The sequence below is a fragment of the Platalea leucorodia genome (assembly GCF_965183815.1).
Source record: "Platalea leucorodia genome assembly, chromosome: 22".
NCBI lineage: Eukaryota > Metazoa > Chordata > Aves > Pelecaniformes > Threskiornithidae > Platalea > Platalea leucorodia.
In genome coordinates, this window is record NC_138844.1 from 6,602,157 (window position 1) to 6,602,395 (window position 239).

Consider the following 239-nt stretch of genomic DNA (forward strand, 5'->3'; position numbering starts at 1 on the left):
TGGGGGGGAGCCGCGGGTCGGGTGGGCTCCGGGCGGCTCCGGGCCGGGGCTGCGGGAGGGGGGGGCTCCGGGCTGGGGGGCAGCCGCGGGTCGGCTGGGCTCCGGGCTGCGGAGGGCTCCGGGCCGGGGCTGCGGAAGGGGGGGCTCCGGGCTGCAGAGGGCTCCGCGCCTCCACCCGCGCCGCCCCCGGGAGGCCCCGGCCCGGCCCCCGGCTCCCCCCGCGCCTGCGCGGCCGCGGG